This window comes from Nicotiana sylvestris, chromosome 11 (assembly GCF_000393655.2).
Source record: "Nicotiana sylvestris chromosome 11, ASM39365v2, whole genome shotgun sequence".
NCBI classification, from domain to species: domain Eukaryota; kingdom Viridiplantae; phylum Streptophyta; class Magnoliopsida; order Solanales; family Solanaceae; genus Nicotiana; species Nicotiana sylvestris.
Genome location: NC_091067.1, coordinates 104,393,338 through 104,402,895, shown reverse-complemented (window position 1 = coordinate 104,402,895; position 9,558 = coordinate 104,393,338). Strand labels below are relative to the sequence as shown.

The window sequence follows — 9,558 nt, the reverse complement described above, 5'->3', positions numbered from 1 at the left end:
GAAGTGTTTCTGATTCATTGGCATTCATCACAGCCCTTTATCCATACATGTGCATCTTTGAATAGTGTTGGCCAGTAGAAACCTGATTCCAAGACTTTCACAGCCATTCTTACTCCCTCGAAGTGCCCACTATATAGTGATACGTGACATGCCTGCAAAATAGAAGACTGTTCTATCTCGGGGATACATCTTAGGATCATGTTATCAATACAAATCCTGAATAGATAAGGCTCATCCCAATAATACATGCAACAATCATGAAAGAACTTTTTCTTTTGAACAGAGGAAAGTTCATAAGGAACAATACCGCTCGCTATGTAGTTTACAATGTCTGCATACAATGGCGCTTCCTCGAGACTCGTGGCTAGTAGTTGTTCATCTGGAAAAGTTTCCAGAATCTTTTCTACCTCAACCTTCTTTTCAACTCATTCTAGCCTGGATAAATGTTCAGCTACTTGGTTCTCCATTCCCTTTCGGTCATGGATCTCCAAATCAAATTCTTGCAGCAGTAGCACCTATCGAATCAGGCGCGATTTTGACTCCTTCTTTTCAATTAAGTACCTGATAGCAACAAGGTCAGTATAAACAATTACCTTTGAGCCTATCAGGTAAGACCTGAACTTGTCAAATGCGAACACCGCTGCCAGTATCTCCTTCTCGGTCACAGTGTAATTTAGCTTGGCTCCACTTAACGTTCTACTTGTGTAGTATATTGGATGCATGATTTTATCTTTTTGCTGCCCAAAAACTGTTCCCACAGCATAGTCACTAGCATCACACATCAGCTCAAATGGTTGCTCCCAATTAGTGGAAACTATGATAGGTGTTGTTACCAGTCTCTTCTTTAATTCCTCAAAAGCTATACTGCAGTCATTAAAAAACACAAAAGGGTGATCTTTTTCAAGCAATTTACACAAGGGGTTAGCAATTTTGGAAAAATCTTTTATATATCTCCTATAGAAACCGACGTGCCCAAGAAAACTTCTGATTGCTTTGACGAAGATGGGTGGTGGAAGCTTTTCTATGACATCAACTTTTGCACGATCCACCTCAATACCTTTACTTGACACTAGGTGCCCCAAGACATACCATCTTGTACCATGAAATGGCACTTTTCCCAGTTGAGTACCAGATTAGTCTTGATACACCTTTTCAAAACTCACCTCAAGTTCACAAGGCAATTATCAAATGAATTACCCACCACTGAGAAGTCATCCATGAAAACCTCTATTATCTCTTCTACCATATATATGAAGATGGCCACCATGTACCTTTGGAATGTGGCGGGTGCGTTGCATAGGCCAAAGGGAATTCACCGAAAAGCATAGATTCCATAAGGGCAGGTGAACGACATTTTCTCTCTATCCTCTAAGGCAATGGAAATCTGATTATACCCCTAATACTCATCTAGGAAGCAAAAGTGAGACCTTCCTGCCAGTCTATCTAGCATTTAATCAATGAATGGCAGTGGGAAATGGTCCTTCCTGGTAGCCAAGTTCAACTTCCTATAATCCATACAGATTCGCCAACCTGTGACTGTTCGTGTAGAGATCAACTTGTTCTTCTCATTTTTCACTACCATCATACCTCCCTTTTTCGATACACACTACACTGGGCTAACCTAGTTGCTTTCATATATAGGGAATATGATTCCCTCATCTAACCATTTAATCACTTCCATTTTTACCAATTCTTTCATGTTGGGGTTTAACCTTTTTGATGTTCTCTGGATGGTTTGTGCCCATATTCAAATATAATCTTATGCATACAAAAGGCTGGGTTGATCCCCTTAATGTCTGCAATGGTCCACCTAATTGCAGTCTTGCACTCAGTTAGTACCTGTAACAGTTATTGTGCCTGCACATCTAACAAACTAGCTGAGATAATAACAGGTAAATTTGAGTCAGGTCCTAAGAATGCATACCAGAGATGGGATGGCAGTGGCTTCAGTTCCAACTTTAGTGGCTTTTCTATTGACGGCTTAGCTGGAGGAGTTTTTCTTTCCTCCAAGTGTAAAGGCTCAAATTCAAGCTCCCTTTTTTCCAAAAACCTTGGCCTTCAAGAGCAAGTACCCACTCTGCCAAGTCTTCACCATTAGCTTCGTATAAGTTCATGACAAGCTGCTAGAAGGTCTTTAATGCTCAATGCTCCATCGTCCTTCTCCAATACTACATCCACCGTATCTATTAGAGAGCAATTGGCAAATTCATTGGGTCTGCGCATAGATTTCTGCACGTTGAATGTTATCTCTTCATTGTTTAATCTCATCTTGAGTTCTCCAGTTTCACAAGAAATTAAATCTCTCCCAGTTGCCAAGAATGGTCTTCCCAAAATTATGGGAATTTCCTCGTCAACCCGACAGTCAAGGATGACAAAATCTGCTGGGAACACAAACTTCCCAACATGCACCAATACATCATCTAGAATCCCAGAGGGCCTCTTCACTGTTCGGTCAGCCAGCTGTAATAGCATAGACGTGGGTCTATCTCTTCCAGTGCCTAGCCTTTTGTAGATAGCTAGGGACATAAGGTTTATGTTTGCTCCTAGATCACACAATGCCTTAGCAAAAGCAAAGTTGCCTATTGTGCAAGGGATTGTGAAACGCCCTAGATCAGACAGCTTCTCAGCTATGGGTCTTGTAACAATAGCACTACAGGTCTGAGTTAGCGTAACCATGGTCTTGAAAGTCGAACTTATGGGATATCAAGTCCTTCATCATCTTTGCATAACCAGGCATCTCCTTTAAAGCATCAATCAATGGAATGTTTACCTGAATCTGCTTCAACATCACAAAAAATTTCTTGTACTGCTCATCTTTCTGATACTTGGCCAATCTCTGTGGGAATGGTGCTGGAGGTTGCTTCTTCCCTATGATTTGGTTCCTCTCTTGTTCGGGCACTGCTTCTACTATCGGTTCCGGTGCAGCCTCAATCTCTTTCACAACCTCTTCTTCTTTATTGGTGTTCTCTTGTGCATTTTAAATCGTCACCTCAGTTAAACCTACTGAATCATCTATCTCAATGGGTACTGGCACCAGTGTCTCAGTCGGTCTGCTTTTGCGAGAAATTTCTTGCTCCAGATCTAGGTCTCTACCATTTTAGAGACTCACTACCATCAGTTGCTTTGGGCCCTTCTCTTTTGGATTGATTTGGGTGTTTGCAGGTAACGTCCCATGAAGACGATTATTTAAGGCCATGGAAATTTGTCCTAACTGGATCTTAATATTCTTAATTGCTGACTCATATGAGTCTACTCTGTCAGCTAGTTTTCTAGTGGACCCAATCACTTGTTGCATCATCCCCTCAAGTTTAGCAAACTCATCTTCATGCCTCACAATCTATTGTTGTGGAGGTTGTTGGTAAGCTTGCTACTGATTTTGTTGATGTACCCTTGTTGCCTTTGGTAAGGTACCATTTTCCCATGTGGTCGCATAGCCCCATGATTGTTGTTGTTATTGTACTATTGCTGAGCTGGTCTGTTTTATTGATTCTGCTGACCCCAATTCTGACCACCTGGTCTTGGTCCCCCGTACTTGGACACATAATTCATGTTCTCCTGATATTGTTGATTATCACCTTCAGCACTCTATGAGCAGACATATGGTTGATTAATGCATGTTGTACATAGACCCCCATTGGTTGCATCAACTATGTGTACCTACTGCTTCTGGCTTGATTCTTCAACCTTCTTGGTGAGGATGCTCATTTGTGTCAATAGAGTGACCATATTTTCAGCCATGGAGTTAGTCGGGTCTAGAGCTACTAAGTGAACCACAAGAGTGATTCGAGCATTTCTTGTTGTCCATCCTGAGTTTTGTGCCATCTTGTCAAGTAGAATCTTGCTCTCTCTGAATGTTTTTTCTCAAAAATGCTTCACCTGCTGAAACATCAACATTGGCTTTCAAACTATCTACTAAACCCATGTAAAATCTCTGCCCCAACATCTGCTCCGGAATACCATGATGTGGACATGTAACCAGCAGACCCTTGAATCTCTCCCATATTTCGTGTAGCGTCTTAGTTGGTTTTTGATTAAAGATCAATATCTCATCAATTTGCTGAGCAGTCTTGTTGGGTGGATAAAATTTGCTCAAATATTGCTTGACTAATTCCTCCCAAGAAGTGATGGAGTTAATAGGGAGTGAATTAAGCCAAGTCTGGGCTGCTCCTATCACTGAGGATGGAAACAACAACAAACGTATTGCTTCCGGTGTCACATTGTGTTGTCTCTGCATGGAACAGACTGACAGGAAGTTCTTTAGATGCTACTAAGGATCTTCAACATATGACCTAGAGAATAGTCCCTTGTTCTACAACAGATGTAGCATGTTGTTTGTAATCTGGAATGAATCTGCTTGTATCTGAGAGACTACAATGGCAGCTGCCAAGTTGTCAGTGGTGGGTTGTGCCCAATCATATAGTGTTGCTTCTGGCACAAGAGGTGCCACACCCCGATCGTTTGGGTCATTCACGTTGTTTCTGTTGTTTAGATTATCGTCTTCCATGTCTGGTTCAAGGTTTTTGGTTGTGTTTTGTTGTTGTTTGATAATGCTTCGAGCAATTCTCTAGTTCTTGAGGAGTTTCTAGGCGTGCACCTGTAACAACCACGACTATAAACGTTAGAATTTCAATGATCAGTTTAAATTGAAGAAAATTGACTATACTAAGATTTTTTTTTTTGCACTTCTTTGTAACTGCAATCAATAACACCGTTAACTCTCCGGCAACGGCGCCAAAATTTGATAATGCCCAACTATACCTTATAAAAAAGACAAAGCAGTCACTGCAAATATATTCCGATTAACAAGTCCGTAGTTGAATTCCACAGGGAATTAACCTATCGATCACAGCTATTGGACTCACAGAAATTCACGTATTCAATCTTTAGAGATATTTGAGTAACAAATTGGGTGTTTATTAACTAAATATTATGTAATAAAAATGCAGTAATTAAGAACTAGCTATAAACTGGTTGTACACAAGAATGAGAATGGTCTAAGGTTATGACTTTCCCTTTTGTCGGAATCCTTTTCGCTATGTTTGCTATAAATTTGCCTAAGTCTTCTCTATCGATCATGAGCACTCTAACTGTAGTAACTCTCTCCCGAGTAATTACAACAATATACCAGATATATTCTCCCGAATTACGCTAGCTGGCCTTAGTTACAACTCACTTAGATCGCACCCAAGGTATCGTTATCTCTAATCTCACCTTTAAACCCTTCGTATTGATCCTTAATATACGTTAGGAGTGGTGTTATTCAAAAACTACATAAATATACAATCTCTCTCGAGTAGTGCATACTAAATAGGCACAGCCGATTGAGAGTCCTTCAATCAACAGCAATCACAATATAGTTGAACAAACAGATAAAATACTATGGCAAATTTATATTAACATATCAAGAAATTCATCCTCCAAGACGTTCCATCAAAATCCTAGATTAAGAGTTTAGCTACGCATAATCTTTTTCACAATCATAACAATAGAATTCATCATTAGTGATTAAAACAAGAGGAAGAAAGGTAAAACTCTATGCCGAATCTTCCGCCTTGCCTCTTTCCTCTTCTTGCCTTCAATAATCCTTCAAAAACCTTGATACCTTCTTTTTGGGTGAGTTGGGCTTCTTATAGGTTAAGGAGAGTTGCCCCCGAACTTACAAATTTACCCCTGAAATAAAGTTTCTCGGAGTGACGAGCGCGGCCGCGCTCGGACCGCGGTCAGACCGCGCATATTGCATTCTTTTATGCATGAGCCTGAGCGCGGTCACGGTTGGCCCGTGCTCATGGAACTCAACTGTCTTTCATTTTTTCCTTCTTCTTTCACGCGCACTCACCTTCGATTGGCCTTCCTTGCTCCAAATTAACTCCAAACACTGTTTAATGTCCTCATAATCAGGACTTGCTCCTGCAAAGCACAAAATTCATAATTAGAGCCATTTGTTGTCATTTTAACCTTCATATAGCAATAAAGTATAGCTAATTTGGGGCGTAAATGGTCGTTAAACTACATGAATATAGCCTATTATCAGTCTACGGATCAAAGATTTCATGGTTGCGGGTGCCGCTCAGTTTAAATTTTAATGCCAAACTAGCATCAGTCAAGGATATTGAAAAAGAGTGATATTTGGTCGATTCGTTATATTTTGAACTAGTCAAATTGCCAGCGCTTCGCGCGGTTACCATATGTCTTGTTATAAATTTAATAGAGATAGAAGAAATACAAATTTCATGCATTAGACAAGAATATAAATATTTTCTCCTATTAACTTTAAAACTCACAATATTACCAATTCCAAAAGTTATTCGTGCACTTCACTAACTCTTCAATAGAAGATTCAAATTGAAAATCATTTAAGAAAAAGATTTTAAATAAAATGAATCAAAGCTAATTTCCTAAAATCCTTAAAATATTATCATATATTCACTAAGCTTAAGCGTAATTTCTTCGATAGGAGAAGTTTCATGCTAAAAAGGGCAGTTTATAGTAGAAGCTTTATGCTGAAAAGGGCAGTTTATTGAGCTCCTCCCTCAAAACATCTCGTAAAAAAATTATTAATTTTCTTAAATTTAATTTTTTTCTCTCGTAATTCAGTGTCAGTTTTTCTTATATACAAACTTTTAGATGAATTAAAAGCATACAATATCATATCATATCATTCAATAGATATAGAAGAGCGTTGGCAAGCATATTATTGTGTCTTGGTGTTCTTCAACCAGCTTTTGCTGCAACTTCGCTAATATGAAACGTGGATCCAAAACGAATTTGACGGGTTCAGAAATAACTCACGACTTTCACGAACCAAATATACATAAAAATAGTGAAACTCATGCTAAAGAAAGACGCCCATCTTATTGGTGATAATTAAAAAGGACTGTCTATACAATGGAAGATATTGGTAAAAAAAAAATCGAAATAATCAAAATAGAGAAGTGTTTAAAAATCCTAAAAGCTTATTGCACTAATGGACACAATATAATCAAAAATATGAAACCGTTGTAAATCAAGGACCAAGTACACGCAATTTTATAAAAGCAAACTCTTTCTTTTTATATATTGTTTAGTCATTTATTTTCACCATTTACGCTTTCCTTTTTTACTCTTCTTTTTTCTCCTCTTCCAATCTATCACACAAACATTCCAAAATACTACATAAAATATTAGTTCCTCTATTCACAAAAATTGCAGCGTTTTAACAACATATATTCAGTATGTTATGTTATGATAAAATTGTCTCTTTCTAGTGCAAGAAGAAGAAAATACAAAATAATCTCAAAGTGATTTGTAGTATTACTTATTTTTTAGGTTCGTTTATACTTGCTAACGTTTTAGTTTACACGTTCTTTTAAAAATAAGATTACACAATAAAACTACAACATTGTGTGGGTTCAAATACAAAAGGAGTTTTTTCTTAAAATACTGTTGCAAAGGCACATAACCAATATATACATAAAAAAGAAAAGACAATACTTAGCTGAGGTATTTCTGATCCAGAAGGCTAAAAATAGATCCTATCACATGCTCCAAATGAGATCTTAAGACAAATTGGTTGATTAAAGAGCAAGAGCAGTTACAATTTTTTGTAGAGAGGGCAAAGAGTTGTGTCTATTAAAAATAAAATTACTTGCTTGAATAAAATTAATTGCTTGACGAATGGCAGACTGGCAATTACGTTTGGAGAAAGTCACCCTCAACTTGATCAAATCTGCCCGCATCAATTATCATTACTTATCCCGCATTGTCTTACCTTATCTTGACATGTCTTTGTCCCTGCTTTGACATGATTTTGCCTTATCATTGTTATGCCAACCCGTACGTCCAAGTGAAATGCGTCTTGCCTCCGTTCAAGGTGCGTTTGTCAACCCCGCATAGTCCGTCATGCTGAGCTGCCAATCATGATGTTGCCCTATTTTTCAAGTTGTGTGCCAAGGCCATCATGAAAATCCTTGTCACAACCCACACCTGCCGAGGAACTTTGTTAAGGGGCTAACAAACCACCCCCACCCGAAGAATTCGTCGTCCTCGACGAAATAATTTTCGCATTTTTTCAGCACCACCATAGGCCCTAAGTATGCTGCTTGCTACTCATGTTCTTCCTCGTTTGGCTCATCTTCACCTTTTTCTTCAGTAAACAAAGTTGTAAGTCGTTCAAGTTTTGGACAGTCCCTCGCCATGTGTGGTCCTTTGCAAATAAAACAGTCATCAAACTTGTTGTTTTGTCCCTTGTTTGTCGAAGGTCCAACATATTGTTTTTCCTTTCCATTTTCATTGCCCTCAACAGCATTTCCCTTGTCATTTGCATTTTTTCTCCACTCTTTTGCCTTGTACTTGTTCTCATTTTTAGACTTTGAAGTAGTAGAGAAATCAAAACCATCTTGTCCCAACCGAAAATCACCCAATGCATCCGCAGCAGCTATGGTACTAGGAAGGTCTTTCACGTTCTGCCTTCGCAATTCCATCTGCGCCCATGACTGCAACCCGTAAAGGAAATTGTGTAGGTTGTCTTCCTCAGACATGTTGCTTATATCCAGCATCAAAGAACTGAAATCTTTAACATAATCCCTGACCATTCCAGTTTGCTTCAACTTCTTCAAACGATCTCTAGCAATCCAGCCCACATTGCTAGGAAAAAATTGATCCTTCAACTCTTTTTTCAGTCCTTCTCAAGAGCCAATTTCTTACCTACCAGCACTTACATCGTCTGCCATGCGCGTCCTCCACCAAAGATTTGCATCGACCACCAATTACATAGTTGTAATGGTGACATTGACTTCATCTCGCACATGGGCTACCTGAAAGTTTTGCTCCATATCCCACAGGAAATTTTCGAGTTTCTTGGCACTCCTTGCACCATTAAATTCTTTAGGCTCCGGAATTTTGACCTTAGTACAATCTGCCCCATGTTGTGCTTCATCATTGCCAACAGCACGACGTAGCAACCCATTTTCCGCTTTCAGATCTGTGCACTCCTGGCTCAGCTTATTCATCTTGGCCTCAAGATAGGCAAGACTAGTCACAATAGTCAATTGATCACCATCAACAGTTTCGACGAGTGCCTCCAATGTAGTAACTTTTTCCCTCAGTTTTGCGTTGCCACCAGCCATCTTTCACAAATTTCAACTAATAAACGTTGTGTCTTCACCCTAATCCAGCCAAGCTCCAATACCAGTTGACACATGGGTGATTTATGTCACTCGAATTTTGCCCGAGGTTCACCACTACGCGGCAGTCAGGCCCAGCCTTGACTTCAGCCTTCCAACACTTAGAATAAATTTAGGAACGTTTTTGGACTTAGACAGATTTTAGGAAGCAAAAAAAGTAAAGGCACACACGAATTTACAGCAATCTCTTCCCAGCTCGTATTAATATGTGAATACAAGAACACAATAAGCCAACCCTATGGCCAAGACAAATAACTCCCTAGTTACCTGCCCCAAAACGATTTCCCACCCTTAGAAATATACTAAGACAAAATTTGGCTAACACATGCCACAAGACTAAGTTCTGCCTTTTGGGATAGCCTTATGCACATATTTATAGTGCAGGCTGCCCAATTAC

At 39.2% G+C, this 9,558-nt stretch overlaps 1 long non-coding RNA gene across 1 annotated transcript; it reads right to left on the bottom strand.

Moving 5' to 3' along the window:
• Positions 1-5,331: 5,331 nt before the first annotated feature.
• Positions 5,332-7,604, bottom strand: LOC104239290 (uncharacterized). The gene is made up of 2 exons (XR_714095.2): positions 7,476-7,604; positions 5,332-5,907 (listed from the first exon to the last, which is right to left on the bottom strand). It is a non-coding gene; the product is annotated as an uncharacterized lncRNA (long non-coding RNA).
• Between the last annotated feature and the right edge of the window lie 1,954 nt (positions 7,605-9,558).